This window comes from Oryx dammah, unplaced genomic scaffold (genome assembly GCF_014754425.2).
Source record: "Oryx dammah isolate SB20612 unplaced genomic scaffold, SCBI_Odam_1.1 HiC_scaffold_11238, whole genome shotgun sequence".
Taxonomy (NCBI): Eukaryota; Metazoa; Chordata; class Mammalia; order Artiodactyla; family Bovidae; genus Oryx; species Oryx dammah.
Window position 1 is genome coordinate 26,856 of NW_024080631.1, and position 17,267 is coordinate 44,122.

A 17,267-nucleotide genomic window follows, 5' to 3' on the forward strand; every position below is an offset into this window, starting at 1 on the left:
CCAATACTTTGGCCACCTCCTGTGAAGAGTTGACTCATTGGAAAAGACTCTGATGCTGGAAGGGTTTGGGGGCAGGAGGAGAAGGGGACGACAGAGGATGAGATGGCTGGATGGCATCACTGATTCGATGGACATGAGTTTGAGTAAACTCCGAGAGCTGGTGATGGACAGGGAGGCCTGGTGTGCTGCGATTCATGGGGTCGCAAAGAGTCGGACATGACTGAGCAACTGAACTGAACTGAACTGAATGTTTAGTGCATTAAACTTTGGTAAGGACATTTAGAATAATATTTTCTATTGCCAGAGTGCTAAGATTATCTGACTCAGATAATTTCAAGTGATAATTCAAATATTCATAAATATAAGTTAGAATTACTAAATTAAACATCTGTTGGACAAGCACCCAAAGCATGCTCCATTTGTTTTCCTTAGGATAGTTTTAACTCTTATTACGAGGTTTAAATTGTTGTAGCAATTGGAGTAGCTGAACTGATTAGATATTGCAAAAATGTTGAAATTTGAATTGATATTGGACTGTTACTCTTGTGAATTGAGTATATGTCACTTTACCCCAGCCCATAATACCAGTATAAGTCAAAAAATCAATAAAAATTTTTGAGTGTGTGTATGCTGTTATATAATTGAGGACAAAGCTTCTTACTGTTAAGGGCTGCTCAGGGAGGGAGGGGAAGAAGAGGGAAAGGATGGGATAAGAAAGAAGCAAGATATCCTGGAACTTAAAAAGGAATCCATTTCAATCATTTTTTTTTTCTTTTTAACTTGAAGTACAGATTTCATTTTCTTTTTTTAAAATATTCTTTTTCAAATTATTTTCCCATTTAGGTTGCTACATAATACTGAACACAGTTCCCTGTGCAAAACAAGTAGGTCCTTGTTGGTTATCTGTTTTAAATATAGCAGTGTGTCCATCTCAAACTCCCAATCTATCCCTCCCACTCTCTTTCCCCCACTCTTCCCCTCTTGTAACAATAAGCTCTTTCTCTAAGTCTGTGAGTCTGTTTCAGTTTTGTAAATAAGTTCATTTGCATCCTATTGTTTTTTAAGATTCTGCATATAAGTGATAGCTCATGTGGCTTAATATCATCAAAACAAACAGCCCAATCAAAAAATGGGCAGAAGCATATGTACACCTATGGCTGATTCATGTTGATCTTTGACAGAAAACAACAAAATTCTATAAAACAATTATCCTTCAATTAAAAAGTAAATAAAAATTTAAACAATGGACAGAAAACCTATACAGACATTTCTCCAAACAAGACATACTGAAGGTCAACATCATTTCTTAACTATTATAATACAGTAAAAAAAACAACCAACAACAACAAGACAACTGCCCCCAAAAAACTTTAATCAAAGACTAAATTTGGCTTCGACAAATGGCTTCGACATTCAGAAAATTAGATCATGGCATCTGGCCCTATCACTTCATGGCAAATAGTTTGGAAAACAATGGAAACAGTGACAGACTTTATTTTTTTGGGCTCCATAATCACTGCAGATGGTGATTGCAGCCATGAAATTAAAAGATGCTTACTCCTTGGAAGAAAAGTTACGACCAACCTAGACAGCATATTAAAAAGCAGAGATATTACTTTGCCAACAAACGTCCATCTAGTGAAAGCTATGGTTTTTCCAGTAGTCATGTATGGATGGAAGAGTTGTATCATAAAGAAAGCTGAGTGCCGAGGAATTGATGCTTTTGAACTGTGGTGTTGAAGAAGACTCTTGAGAATCCCTTGGACTGCAAGGAGATCCAACCAGTCCATCCTAAAGGAAATCAGTCCTGAATATTCATTGGAAGAACTGATGCTGAAGCTAAAACTCCAATACTTTAGCCACCTGATGAGAAAAACTGACTCATTGGAAAAGACCTTGATGCTGGGAAAGATTGAAGGAGAAAGGAGAAAGGGACGACAGAGGATGAGATGGTTGGATGGCATCACCAACTCAATGGACATGAGTAAGCTCTGGGAGTTGGTGATGGACAGGGAAGCCTGGTGTGCTTCAGTCCATGGGATCACAAAGAGTTGGACACGACTAAGCAACTGAACTGAACTGAATTTTCATAGTTCTTACTTTTACTGAATATGACTTCTAGATTTTAGAAATAGTTTTTTTTTTTCCCCCTTATCAGTGTGTAAACATTTATTCACAATGTTTGGCATTGTGGTGCTGATATTGGGTTTCTCAATTGCATGTCTTATAGTTGGGTGTCTTTAGTGACAACCTACATAAATGAACTATGGATAATTTAAGCAAAAGATAAATAATTAGACACATACTTTTTGTTTTTTGTTTTTTTTTTTTGGCTCCAGCTAAACATACACAATGAGAGGGCTGGAGAGGGTGTGTCCCTTGCCAGTGTTCTAGGAAGTTAAAATGTGAAAAATAGGTAAGAGTCTTCAAGTAGGATTCAAACTTGTCAAATGTCACACTATTAGAAACTTTTACTTCAAGAAATTTCAAGTTCTTTGTCCTTCTGCTGGATAGTTCTGAGACAGGATCTAATAAATAGCTTTGTTGTTGCTGTTGCTGTTATTGTTGTTTAGTTGTTAAGTCATGTTCGACTCTTTTGTGATCCTATGAACTATAGTCCTCTTGGCTCCTCTGTCCATGGGATTTTCCAGGCAAAAATACTAGAGTGGGTTCCCAAGGGATCTTCCTGACTCAGGGATGGAACCAATATCTCCTGCCTTAGCAGGTGGATTCTTTACCACTTAGACACCAGGGAAGCCCAATAGATAGCTCTATAACTTCACAAAATGTTTGGCATGTTCTCCAAACATTTTCTTCAGTGTTCAGTCATTTGAAAATTAGTCACCAAAATATTTGGAAGGTTTTGGAAGGATTTCAGTTCACATCTTATTCAAGAGTGAATTCAGTGATTTCAGTTCACATTTTATTCACATCTTCATTCCACTGATTCTCTGTGACTCAAGTCTAAGAATTGGGAGATGGGCATTATCTGAATCATGGTATCTCAGGTCAACTTTTGATCTCATTCAATGCCTCTCTCTTTTTGTCTCTCTGTCTTTTGCTCTCTCTCAAGAGGGTCCACTTATTTTATTCCTAGATAACTTATGATTAGCTAACCCCAGGTGGAGATTACTATGCCACATTCATTTTTGAACTAATAAGTTGCTACTATCATGTTAACCAAATCTTCCTTTGCTCTCTCAGTCAGAAGCAATAACCTGAACACTCTCACTCCTTGATTCTCACTGATATTAGAAAGGCCACTTTAACCTTAATGTCTGCCACCAACATCCTTAGAGAGAAGTATCATAGCTGCTTTGAGAATTTCTGGCTGTTTGCTTTGTCATTGGTGAAGGAACACCTCAGGGGCACCTAGCCAGGATATATGAGAACAGAATATCTATGGTTAATCCTTAGCACTACTGTCTCCTAAAGATATTAAATTTCCTTTTCTATACTTTCCCCAAAGTGTTCCTAGTGTCTTAATTTCATTTAATATCCAGTATTAGTTAATAAATTACACTTGTCATCTCAACCAAACATTAGACTTCAACTTATTTACAATAGCTAGCACACTAATTGTCAAGTTTTGGTAAGTAAGAATTCTGTCAAATATCTCCCTCCCTCTCAAGTAAAAGAGCCCTAAAATTCATTTACCTCAAAGCATTTTTTCCAATATGTATCCAAAAAATATTCAAAATTTTAAGCCAGTCTTCTACAAATTCTCCATCTGCCTTGGGACAGTATTCATATTCTTTCACTAATAAATGAGCTCATAGAATGAAAATGAGGAGTGGAAGGGGGAACTATAGCTTCTTCCTTCAATGAAACTTCTTCAGATAAAGGAGTAGCAGCATCTTAAATTGAGCATAGAATAACTGTTAGGGAGGTAGGTCTGCTTCCTTCTGCAAAGGTGGTTGAGGTAGTTTCCAAAATGTCAGAATTTTCAAATGTTTTAAGTAATGTTACAAACCAGGACTCTTGCCTGGAAAATCCCATGGACAGAAGAGTATGGTAGGCTACAGTTCATGGAGCCACAAAGAGTCGGACTTGACTGAGCAACTTCACTTTCACAAACCAGGAATCCTCAGTTAATTGTATGAGAGAAATTGAAGGGATTAATCAACATGTTTTGTGTTCAGCAAGCCAAAAATTCATACTGTGGGTTTAGCTTTCAGCAATTTCATCTCTGCAGCTGTTAACTATAGGAGATTATCTTGTTATGGTGACAAGTACTCTATAGAAACAGAATTTAAAGATCTGAGCTCAATTTTTGCTTTAATTTGTCAGAAGTACTAACAGCATGTTACAGTCTTTGAATTACCCAAGCCATAATTACAATTCAGATGGTGACTCTATTGGTCCATCACATTCTTGCTTTCAGTGGGTATATGATTCAATTTAACTGTATGGTAGTTCAGTACAGTTGCTCAGTCATTACCGACTCTTTGCAGCCCCGTGGAATGCAGCATGCCAGGCTTCCCTGTCCATCACCAACTCCTGGAGCTTACTAAAACTCATGTCCATCGAATCAGTGGTGCCATGCAACCATCTCACTCTCCATCATCCTTCTTCCACCTTCAATCTTTCCCAACATCAGGGTCTTTTCCAATGAGTCAGTTCTTCTCATCAGGTGGCTAAAGTATTGGAGTTTCAGCTTCAGCATCAGTTCTTCCAATGAATATTCAGAACTGATTTCCTTTAGGATTGTCTGGTTGGATCTCCTTGCAGTCCAAGGGACTCTCAAGAGTCTTCTTCAACACCACAGTTCAAAAGCATCAATTCTTTGGCACTCAGCTTTCTTTACAGTCCAACTTTCATATCTATACACGACTACTAGATAAACCATAACTTTGACTAGATAGACCTTAATTGGCAAAGTAATATCTCTGCTTTTTAATATGCTGTCTAGGTTGGTCATAACTTTTCTTCCAAGGAGCAAGCATCTTTTAATTTCTGCAGTCACCATCTGCAGTGATTTTGGAGCCCCAAAAGATAAAGTCTCTTACTGTTTCCATTGTTTCCCCAACTACTTGCCATAAAATGATGGGACCAGATGCCGTGATCTTCATTTTCTGAATGTCGAGTTTTAAGCCAAATTTTTCACTTTCCTCTTTCACTTTCATCAAGAGGCACTTTAGTTCTTCTTCACTTTCTGCCATAAGGGTGGTGTCATCTGCATATCTGCAATTATATTTCTCCCAGAAATCTTGATTCAAGCTTGTGCTTCATCCAGCCTAGCATTTCACATGATGTACTCTGCATATAAGTTAAATAAGCAGGGTGACAATATACAGCCTTAACATACTCCTTTCCCGATTTGTAACCAGTCTGTTCTTCCATGTCTGGTTCTAACTGTTGGTTCTTGACCTGCATACAGATTTCTCAGGAGGCAGATAAGGTAGTCTGATATTCCTGTCTCTTTAAGAATTTTCCAGTTTGTTGTGATCCACACATTCAAAGGCTTTGGTGTAGTCAATAAAGCAGAAGTAGATGTTTTTCTGGAACACTCTTGCTTTTTCCATGATCCAGTGGATGTTGGGAATTTGACCTCTGGTCTCTCTGCCTTTTCTAAATCCAGCTTAAACATTTGGAAGTTCACAGTTCACATACTGTTGAAACGTACCTTCAAGAATTTTGAGCATTACTTTGTTAGCGTGTGAGATGATGCATATGTGCAGTAGTTTGAGCATTCTTTGGCATTGCCTTTCTTTGGAATTGGAATGAAAACTGACCTTTTCCAGTCCTGTGGCCACTGCTGGGTTTTCCAATTTTGCTGGCATATTGAGAGCAGTGCTTTCACGTATCATCTTTTAGGATTTAAAATAGTTCAATTAAAATTTCATCATCTCCATTAGCTTTGTTTATAATGATGTTTCCTAAGGCCCACTTGCCTTTGCATTCCAGGATGTCTGGCTTTTGGTGAGTGTCACACCATCGTGGTTATCTGGGTTATGAAGATCTGTTTTGTGTAGTTCTGTGTATTCTTGCCACCTCTTCTTAATATCTTCTGCTTCTGTTAGGTCCATACCATTTCTGTCCTTTATTGAGCCCATCTTTGCGTGAAATGTTCCCTTGGTATCTATTTCCTTGAAGAGATATCTAGTCTTTCCCATTCTATTGTTTTCTTCTACTTCTTTGCATTGATCACCGAGGGAGGCTTTCTTAACTCTCTTTGCTATTCTTTGGAACCCTGCATTCAAATGGGTATATCTTTTCTTTTCTACTTTGCCTTTCACTTTTCTTCTCAGCTATTTGTAAGGCCTTCTCAGACAACAGTTTTGCCTTTTTGCATTTCTTATTTTGGGGGATGGTTTTGCTCCCTGTCTCCTGTACAGTGTCATGAACCTCCGTCCATAGTTCTTCAAGCATTCTGTCTATCATATCTAATCCTTTGAATCTATTTGTCACTTCTACTATATAATTGTAAGGGATTTGATTTAGGTCATATCTGAATGGTCTAGTGGTGTTCCCTACTTTCTTCAACTTAAGTCTGAATTTGGCAATAAGGAGTTCATGATCTGAGCCACAGTTAGCTCCCAGTCTTGTTTCTGCTGACTTTATAGAGCTTCTCTATCTTTGGCTGCAAACAATGTAATCAATCTGATTTTGCTATTGACCATTTGGTGATGTCCATGTGTAGATTCCTCTCGTGTTGTTGGAAGAGGGTGTTTGCTGTGACCAGTGTGTTCTCTTGGCAAAACTCTGTTAGCCTTTGCCCTGCTTCATTTTGTACCCCAAGGCCAACTTTGCCTGTTACTCCAGGTATCTCTTAACTGCCTTCTTTTGTATTCCAGCCCCGTATAATGAAAAGGACATCTTTTTTGGGTGTTAGTTCTAAAAGGTCCTGTAGGTCCTCATAGAACTGTTCAACTTCAACTTCTTCAGCATTACTGGTCAGAGTATAGACTTGGATTACTGTGATATTGAATGGTTTGCTTTGGAAATGAACAGAGATCATTCTGTTGTTTTTGACATTGCAGCCAAGTACTGCATTTCGGACTCTTCTGTTGACTATGATGGCTACTCCATTTCTTCTAAGGAATTCTTGCCCACAGTAGTAGATATAATGGTCATCTGAGTTAAATTCACCCATTCTAGTCCATTTTAGTTCGCTGACTCCTAGAATGATAATGTTCACTCTTGCCATCTCTTTTTTGACCACTTCCAATTTTCCTTGATTCACGGACCTGACATTCCAAGTTCCTATGCAATATTGCTCTTTACAGCCTCAGACTTTACTTCCATAACCAGTCACATCCACAACTGGGTGTTGTTTTTGCTTTAGCTCCATCTCTTCATTCTTCTGGAGTTATTTCTCTACTGATCTCCAGTAGCATATTGGGCACCTGCCGACCTAGGGGGTTCACCTTTCAGTGTCTTATCTTTTTGCCTTTTCATATTGTTCATGGGGTTCTAAAGGCAAGAATACTGAAGTGGTTGCCATTTTCTTCTCCAGTGGCCCACGTTTTGTCAGAACTCTCACCCATGACCCGTCCATCTTGGGTGGCCCTACACAGCATGACTCATAGTTTCATTGAGTTAAATAAGGCTGTGATCAGTTTGGTTAGTTTTCTGTGACTGTGGTAGACAATTTTGCCACAAATCATGTGACCATCTAGGCTCCATGCCCAGTATAAATTTTTTTTTCTTGTATCATATTTTTAGCCATATAAGCAATTACCAGATCTTAGGTTTCCATTAAACAATTATATTGGAACGGTGTTTGAGTATTTTTTAAAAAAGTTTTGGGTGCAAATAACAGAAACTCAGTTAAGTAACTGAGGCAGATTTACATATTAGAAGGGTAAGTGCATTGGTTAACACAAAACATTGATAGGAAGGCAGAGAACAGAAGCCAGACATATAGGAATGGTCTGGATGGGACACATCTAAAAATAATGTCACAAGTGGGAAAAATAAACTTCAAGTATTACAGTTCTCTGAGCCACCCTGCTAAAACTTCAAATTCCAGTGAGAATACATTCTATTGGCCTTTCTTGTCATGGGCCTGTTTGTTTGTCAAGGGAAGATAAGACATCTAAATTGAGTCCAGTAGACTGTATCAAAATGAAAATTGTTAATGCCTCAAAAATAAGTTAGGCATTATTAAGGAATGGAAAATGGAAAAGAGATAGCAAAAAAATCAATACACAGCCACTATACAGTTTGTATTCCATGGAATAGTTCATGAAAAAGAGATAAGAATTATATATATAGTAGTGTGTATATGGAGGAGGTGGCTGAGTGGGCACAGGAGGGCCTAGAGGAGCTATTCCACATTCAAGGTCAGGAGGGGCAGCAGTGAGGAGATACCCCTCGTCAAAGGTAAGGAGCAGTGGCTGTGCTTTGCTGGAGCAGCTGTGAAGAGATACCCCACATCCAAGGTAAGAGAAAACCAAGTAAGATGGTAGGTGTTGCAAGAGGGCATCAGAGGGCAGACACACTGAAACCATACTCACAGGAAACTAGTCAATCTAATCACACTAGGACCACAGCCTGGTCTAACTCAATGAAACTAAGCCATGCTTGTGGGGCCACCCAAGATGGGCGGGTCATGGTGGAGAGGTCTGACAGAATGTGGTCCACTGGAGAAGGGAATGGCAAACCACTTCAGTATTCTTGCCTTGAGAACCCCATGAACAGTATGAAAAGGCAAAATGATAGGATACTGAAAAAGGAACTCCCCAGGTCAGTAGGTGCCCAATATGCTACTGGAGATCAAAGGAGAAATAACTCCAGAAAGAATGAAGGGATGGAGCCAAAGCAAAAACAATACCCACTTGTGGATGTGACTGGTGAGAGAAGCAAGGTCCGACGCTGTAAAGAGCAATATTGCATAGGAACCTGGAATGCCAGGTCCATGAATCAAGGCAAATTGGAAGTGGTCAAACAAGAGATGGCAAGAGTGAAAGTCGACATTCTAGGAATCAGTGAAATAAAATGGACTGGAATGGGTGAATTTAACTCAGATGACCATTATATCTACTGCTGTGGACAGGAATCCCTTAGAAAAAATGGAGTAGCCATAATGGTCAACAAAAGAGTCCAAAATGCAGTACTTGGATGCAATCTCAAAAATGACAGAATGATCTCTGTTCGTTTCCAAGGCAAACCGTTCAATATCAGAGTAATCTAAGTCTATGCCCTAACCAGTAACGCTGAAGAAGCTGAAGATGAACGGTTCTATGAAGACCTACAAGACCCTTTAGAACTAACACCCCCAAAAGATGTCCTTTTCATTATAGGGGACTGGAATGCAAAAGTAGGAAGTCAAGAAACACCTGAAGTAACAGGCAAATTTGGCCTTGGAATCCGGAATGAAGCAGGGCAAAGACTAATAGAGTTTTGCCAAGAAAATGCATTGCTCATAGCAAATACTCTCTTCCAACAACACAAGAGAAGACTCTACACATGGACGTCATCAGATGGTCAACACCGAAATCAGATTGATTGTATTTTTTGCAGCCAAAGATGGAAGCTCTATACAGTCAACAAAAATAAGACCAGGAGCTGACTGTGGTTCAGATCATGAACACCTTATTGCCAAATTCAGACTCAAATTGAAGAAAGTAGGGAAACCACTAGACCATTCAGGTATGACCTAAATCAAATCCCTTATGAATATACAGTGGAAGTGAGAACTAGATTTAAGGGACTAGATCTGATAGAGTGCCTGATGAACTATGGACTGAGGTTCATGGCATTGTACAGGAGACAGGGATCAAGGCCCTCACCATGGAAAAGAAATACAAAAAAGCAAAATGGCTGTCTGGGGAGGCCTTACAAACAGCTGTGAAAAGAAAAGTGAAAAGCAAAGGAGAAAAGGAAAGATATAAGCATCAGAAAGCAGAGTTCCAAAGAATAGCAAGAAGAGATAAGAAAGCCTTCCTCAGCGATCAATGCAAAGGAATAGAGGAAAACAACAGAATGGGAAAGACTAGAGATCTCTTCAAGAAAATGAGAGATACCAAGGGAACATTTGATGCAAAGATGGGCTCAATAAAGGACAGAAATGGTATAGACCTAACAGAAGCAGAAGATATTAAGAAGAGGTAGCAAGAAGACACAGAAAAATTGTACAAAAAAGATCTTTATGACCTGGATAATCAAGATGGTGTGATCACTCACATAGAGCCAGACATCCTGGAATGTGAAATCAAGTGGGCCTTAGAAAGCATCACTACGAACAAAGCTAGTGGAGGTGATGGAATTCCAGTTGAGCTAGTTCAAATCCTGAAGGATGATGCTGTGAAAGTGCTGCACTCAATATGCCAGCAAATTTGGAAAACTCAGCAGTGGCCACAGGACTGGAAAAGGTCAGTTTTCATTCCAATTCCAAAGAAAGGCAATGCCAAAGAATGCTCAAACTACCGCACAATTGCACTCACCTCACACGCTAGTAAAGTAATGCTCAAAATTCTCCAAGCCAGGCTTCAGCAATATGTGAACCGTGAACTTCCAGATGTTCAAACTGGTTTTGGAAAAGGCAGAGGAACCAGAGATCAAATTGCCAACATCCGCTGGATCATCAAAAAAGCAAGAGAGTTCCAGAAAAACATATATTTCTGCTGTATTGACTAAGCCAAAGCCTTTGTGTGGATCACAATAAACTGGAAAATTCTGAAAGAGATGCAATACCAGAGCACCTGACCTGCCTCTTGAGAAACCTATATGCAGGTCAGGAAGCAACAGTTAGAACTGGACATGGAACAATGGATTGGTTTCAAATAGGAAAAGGAGTACGTCAAGGTTGTATATTGTCACCCTGCTTATTTAACTTCTATGCAGAGTACATCATGAGAAATGCTGGGCTGGAAGAAACACAAGCTGGAATCAAGATTGCTGGGAGAAATTTCAATAACCTCAACTATGCAGATGACACCACCCTTATGGCAGAAAGTGAAGAGGAACTAAAAAGCCTCTTGATGAAAGTGAAAGAGGAGAGTAAAAACGTTGGCTTAAAGCTCAACATTCAGAAAACGAAGATCATGGCTTTGGGTCCCATCACTTCATGGGAAATAGATGGGGAAACAGTGGAAACAGTGTCAGACTTTATTTTTTGAGGCCACAAAGTCACTGCAGATGGTGATTGCAGCCATGAAATTAAAAGACGCTTACTCTTTGGAAGAAAAGTTATGACCAACCTAGATAGCATATTGAAAAGCAGAGAGATTACTTTGCCAACAAAGGTCTGTCTAGTCAAGGCTATGATTTTTCCAGTGGTCATGTATGGATGTGAGATTTGGACTGTGATGAAAGCTGAGCACTGAAGAATTGATGCTTTTTTTTTTTAATAATTTATTTTTTTTACTTTACAATTCTGTATTGATTGATTGAATTGATGCTTTTGAACTGTGTTGTTGGAGAAGACTCTTGAGAGTCCCTTGGACTGCAAGGGGATCCAACCAGTCCATTCTGAAGGATATCAGTCCTGGGTTTTCTTTGGAAGGAATGATGCGAAAGCTGAAACTGCAGTACTATGGCCGCCTCATGAGAAGAGTTGACTCATTGGAAAAGACTCTGATGCTGGGAGGGATTGAGGGCAGGAGGAGGAGAAGGGGACGACAGAGGATGAGATGGCTGGATGGCATCACTGACTCGATGGACATGAGTTTGAGTGAACTCTGGGAGTTTGTGATGGACAGGAAGCCGTGGCGTGCTGCGATTCACGGGGTTGCAAAGATTCGGACACGACTGAGTGAGTGGACTGAACTGAGTGTGTATATGTTAATCCCAGACTCTTAATTTACCTCTCCCCTATATCCCTCACTATCCTCTTTGGTAACCATAAGTTTGTTTTCTATGCCTGTGAATTTATTTCAATTTTGTAAATAAGTTCATTTGTATCTTTTTTAGATTACAGATATAAATTACAAGATATTTATCAGTGTCTGATTTACTTCACTTAGTATGATAATCTCTAAATCCATCCATGTTACTGCAAATGGCATTATTTCATTCTTTTTTATGACTGAGTAATATTCCACTATATATACACATCACATCTTCATTCACCTGTTGATGACACTGAGGTTGTTTCCATGTCTTGGCTATTGCTAGTGCTGCTATAAGTATGTGTCTTTTCTTTGGATATATACCCAGGAGTGAGGTTGCTGGATCATGTATTACCTCTGCTTTTAGTTTTTAAAGGAGTCTTTATAGTGCTTTCCATAGTGGCTGCACCAAATTGCATTTCCACCAACAGTATAGGAAAGTTTTCTTTTCCTCACACCCTCTCCAGGATTTATTATTTGTGGACTTCTAAATGATGACCATTTTGTTTGATGTGAGGTAAAAGTATGCCCCTTGGCCTTCAAAGCTAAATTTTTTCAAAGCTCATCTCACCTTCACAGAACAGGAACCTCATCCTGGGGATCCTCATATGAGCCTCAGACCACTCACTCCTTGGGGAGAACCTCTGAAACTGCAGTTATTTTCCTGTTTGTGGGTCACCCAGCTAGGAGTATGGGTCTTGGCTAGCCTGTGACTCTGTGCCCCTACCCTTATCACTGTGGTTTCTTCTTTATAGTTTTAGTTTTAGAGGATATTTTCTTATAAGTTCTGATTTTATTTACAATGTGCCCATGAGAGGGGGTGAGCTCAGGATCTTCTTACTCCACCATCTTGGGAATTCTCTGGTCAAATTGCTTCTGCTAATACCATTCTATTAGAACTCAGCAAATGTTTTGCTCACTATTATACCATATCTTACTGATGCTTTGGCACAAGGCTTACAGGGCTTCCCTGGTGGCTAACAGTAAAGAATCCACCTGCAATGCAGCAGCCACAGAAGCCCAGGTTTGATCTCTGGGTCAGGAAGATCCCCTGGAGGAGGGCATAGCAACCCACTCCAGTATTCTTACCTGGAGAATCCCATGGCCATAGGAGCCTGGTGGACTGCAGTACATAGGGTAGCAAAGAGTCAGACATGACTGGAGCAACTTAGTACACACACATGCCCTCGCTTCTCAAGAAGAGAATTAAGTCAATACACTCATATCCACAAAAGTCAAAAGAACTATCATGCATCTGGTCAAACAATCAGATGAACTTATGGAATGGTGGAATCACTTATTGAAGTGTGACTTACTAATTTCCTGAACCAATTAGCTGGCAATACTTTACAACAGTGGGTTACTGTCATCTAGGATATGGTCTGTGCTCTGCATTCACAACCAATTTATGAAGATATTTCTTTCATAATCAGACTATGGTCCAAGTACAGTAGGACAAAGTGGGAATGCCATCCATCACTATAAAATCTACTAACCCACTCTCAACATATTTTCTTCACTGCCTGAGACATTTGACATTGCTGAATTAGAATATTTACTACCAACAGAGGGATGATTTTACTAGGGCACACAGCAATTGCCCCTGCCTCCTTGGCATACATTTCACTGAACCACAGATGAACAAAACACTCTGAATTTTTTTGGGTAACTGATACTGATAAGCAAAATATATTAATAAAATGGAGACAAAGAGGAGTATGGTAATGATCCAGGGAATTTTCCAGGATGCCTCCTAATACTATTAATGAACAACTATAGCATTTCATCATGACAAGGCCACAAGTGATCAGATCCTTCATTAATGAATATTTACATTCCCCACTCCCTCCCCACCTCCCTGGGAATACAGCTTCTGGATACTGTGATTGTTTGTGAGACCAAGGGGAATATGGAAAGGAAAATACCAACTATTGCCTGTAAACAGCTGCATATATAAAGATTTTATGAGCCATCATTATTTTCTTCCTTTTTACCTATTCTCCTTCCCTTAATATGTTACAAGATGTATTTATGGCAGTTAATGATTTTGTTTATATCAAAAACAAATTGAGATTTTCTTGACTGATATGGAACAGTTTAAAAATTATTTTGAAGTATATAGCTATTAAGAAATTATTAACATAATACATGGCATCTGGGTAAACATCTTTGACTCAATCAAAGTTACAAAGTGAACCAATCTCTAGATCTCATCAATCATTACTTATTCTTTACTTAACTAATTAGGGGGTACTTATTGGGCTTTGTCTTTCATCTTGTTCATGGGGCTGTATTTTTATTATCAATTGTTTGATACAATACACCTAAAGAATAAATATGGGAAATTTTGAGTGAAAATGAAATGAATGTTATGGCTAGGAGAAAAATTTTTCTATAATTTATACCTCACAATATAATATTTGTTTTCGTATTTATTTCTATTTTCCTACAAAAACATTGCTGCCATGGTAAATTGAAATGATCCTTTTCAGCGGAGAAACTAAGACTGAAAGATCTTCTTTGTCCCTCCCCAAGGATTCTCACAAGAAAACAGCTCTTGTATGTATGCTGACTCCTAGCAGACTCAGGCTGCTTTTTTCCTCCATTTTCTTGTTTTTTTTTTTTTTCCTCTTTCTTTTTAAAATTTGGAGTCCCTGTCTCCAGGTCTCATGGACCTTGGCTCTGGCCTAGACATCTTAATAACTAATTTATACTTCTTTTTCCCCCAGGAGGACTATTTCCCAGAAGGTAAAGGAAATCTCAATGCTGCAATTATTACAAAAATTGATACTGTTATGGCAAAACCATAGCCATTATAAGAAACTGATGCTGTTATTTTGGAAGATTATCAGAGATTCCAGGTGACTCAGGGCCTCTGCTTGGATATAAGACAATCTATTTTCCTTCTTAAAAGCATTCAAGCACTGGAGAATACAGGAAAGAGACTATCTTGATGATGGATTCCTCAGGTTCACCTTGAATAACTACAGAATATAATTTCTGGAAGTATTTCAGAGTTAGCCAAGCATCATTGGAAAATTCATTTGTTTCTCTTCTACAAAGGACAATGAAGTGAAGTGAAGTCGCTCAGTTGTGTCCGACTCTTTGCGACCCCATGGACTGTAGCCTACCAGGCTCCTCTGCCCATGGTATTTTCCAGGCAAGAGTACTGGAGTGGGTTGCCATTTTGTTCTCCAGGGGATCTTCCTGACCCAGGAATCGAAACTGAGTCTCCCGCATTCCAGGCAGACACTTTAACCTCTGAGCCACCAGGGAAGCCCAATAACATTTTCCAGTGTCTACCACTGAAGGAAAGGCCAGTAGTTTACATACAGCAATAAGGAAAATATGCCTATTTTCTCTATGGGAAGAATATGAAACTGTGGAAAATTCTGAAAGAGATAGGAATACCTGACCACCTGACCTGCCTCTTGAGAAACCTATATTCAGGTCAGGAAGTAACAGTTAGAACTGGACATGGAACAACAGACTGATTCCAAATAGGAAAAGGAGTATGTCAAGGCTGTATATTGTCACTCTGCTTATTTAACTTATACACAGAGTACATTATGAGAAACGCTGGGCTGGAAGAAGCACAAGTTGGAATCAAGATTGCCAGGAGAAATATCAATAACCTCAGATATGCAGATGACACCACCCTTATGGCAGAAAGTGAAGAGGAACTAAAAAGCCTCTAGATGAAAGTGAAAGAGGAGAGTGAAAAAGTTGGCTTAAAGCTTAACATTCAGAAAATGAAGATCATGGCATCTGGTCCCATCACTTCATGGCAAATAGATGGGGAAACAGTGGAAACAGTGTCAGACTTTATTTTGGGGGGCTCCAAAATCACTGCAGATGGTGATTGCAGCCGTGAAATTAAAAGACGCTTACTCCTTGGAAGGAAAGTTACGACCAACCTAGATAGCATATTGAAAAGCAGAGACATTACTTTGCCAACAAAAGTCCGTCTAGTCAAGGCTATGGTTTTTCCTGTGGTCATGTATGGATGTGAGAGCTGGACTATAAAGAAAGCTGAATGCCGAAGGATTGATGCTTTTGAACTGTGGTGTTGGAGAAGATTCCTGAGAGTCCCTTGGACTGCAAGGAGATCCAACCAGTCCATCCTAAAGGAGACCAGTCCTGGGTGTTCATTCGAAGGACTGATGCTAAAGCTGAAACTCCCATACTTTGGCCACCTCATGCGAAGAGTTGACTCATTGGAAAAGACTCTGATGCTGGGAGGGATTGGGGGCAGGAGGAGAAGGGGATGACAGAGGATGAGATGGCTGGATGGCATCACTGACTTGATGCACATGAGTTTGGGTGAACTCCAGGAGTTGATGATGGATAGGGAGGCCTGGAGTGAATCTATTTGCGATTCATGGGGTCGCAAAGAGTTGGACACGACTGTGCAACTGAACTCAACTGAACTGACTGAAGGTTAAAATAAATAATGATTATAGAGTAGCGTTATGACTCCTAATACTGTAGGAGATTATTTGTAACTAGGATGAATGTCAAGAGTTCGTTTGTTTATTTTGCCTTGTACCTCTCAGCAGGTTTCTGCCATGAGCGACAGGGAAACATGCAACCACTCAAAAGTGACTGACTTCATTCTTGTAGGCTTCAGGGTCCGCCCAGAGCTCCACATTCTCATTTTCCTCCTATTTCTGCTTATCTACACTATGATCTTCTAGGAAACGTTGGCATGATGGTCATTACTAGGAAAGATCCATGGCTGAACACACCGATGTATTTTTTCCTAGGCAATCTCTCCTTCATTGATCTCTTCTATTCATCTGTTATTGCACCCAAGGCTATGATCAACTTCTGGTCTGAGAGCAAGTCCATCTCATTTGCAGGCTGTGTGACCCTGTTCTTTCTCTTCACCCTCTTCATTGTGACCGAGGGGTTTCTCCTGGCAGTCATGGCTTATGACCACTTCATTGCCATCTACAATCCACTCCTCTACACTGTCCAGATGTCAACATGTCTCTGTGTTCAGTTGGTGGCTGGTTCCTATTTTTGTGGCTGTATCAGCTCAATTCTTCAGACCAGCATGACATTTACTTTATCCTTTTGTGCTTCTTACACCATTGACCATTTTTACTGTGACACTTGCCCACTTCAGAGACTATCTTGTTTTGACCTCTTCATCCTGAGAATGGTTTCTTTCACCTTGTCTGGCCTCATTACCTTGCCTACCATCATAGTTATTATTATTTCTTATTTGTATATTGTGTCCACAGTTCTAAAGATACCCTCCACTGAGGGATGTCAGAAAGCCTTCTCCACTTGCAGCTCCCACCTGGAAGTCATGAGTGTACTGTATGGTGCTGTCTTTTTTATGTATCTCACTCCTGACACATTCCTGAGATGAGTAAAGTGGCCTCTTTGTGTTACACCCTACTCACTCCCATGTTGAATCCTTTGATTTACTCTTTGAGAAACAAAGATGTCAAAGAAGCGCTATACAAACTTTTGGAGAAG

At 39.6% G+C, this 17,267-nt stretch overlaps 1 pseudogene; it reads left to right on the forward strand.

The window, feature by feature from the left end:
* Nucleotides 1-16,303: 16,303 nt before the first annotated feature.
* On the forward strand, nucleotides 16,304-17,264 carry LOC120861374 (annotated as a pseudogene).
* Nucleotides 17,265-17,267: the final 3 nt, after the last annotated feature.